Here is a 692-nt window from a genome sequence, read left to right as displayed (position 1 = left end):
GGAATTGGCAAAGACCACGGCTCCAGCAATTGATGGAATAAAAATTGAAATCTTTCAAGAAAGTGAGGCGACACTGGAGGCACTCACTCATCTATGCCAAGAAATTTGGAAGACAACTATCTGGCCGACTGATTGAAAGACAGCCATATTTGTGCCCATTCCAAAGAGAGGTGACCCAACAGAATGTGGAAATCATCAGACAATATCTTTGATATCCCATGTGAGTAAAATTTTACTAAAGTTACTACAGAAGTGGCTGCAAGCCTGCCTTGACAGAGAACTTCCAGAGGTTCAAGCTGGATTCAGAAGAGTACGTGGAACGAGGGATATCATTGCTGATGTCTGATGTATCTTGGCTGAAAACAGAGAATACCAGAAAATGTTTACCTGTACTTTATTGACTACGCAAAAGCCTTTGATTGTATGGATCATGACAAACTATGGACAACATTGTGAAGTATGAGTATTCCGGACCACTTAATTGTGTGCATGAGGAATCTGTACCTGAACCAAGAAGCAGTTGTTCAAACAGAACATGGGAACACTGAATGGTTTAAAATTAAGAAAGGTGTGCGACAAAGTTGTGTTCTTTCACCATACGTATTCAACCTATATGCTGAGCAAATAATTCGAGAAGCTGGGTTATATGAAGAAAAACATGGCATCAGGATTGGAGGAAGACTCATTAACAA

The sequence above is a fragment of the Chrysochloris asiatica genome, unplaced genomic scaffold, assembly GCF_000296735.1.
Source record: "Chrysochloris asiatica unplaced genomic scaffold, ChrAsi1.0 scaffold00007, whole genome shotgun sequence".
In the NCBI taxonomy this organism is placed as follows: Eukaryota; Metazoa; Chordata; class Mammalia; order Afrosoricida; family Chrysochloridae; genus Chrysochloris; species Chrysochloris asiatica.
Note: the sequence above shows the minus strand (reverse complement) of the source record.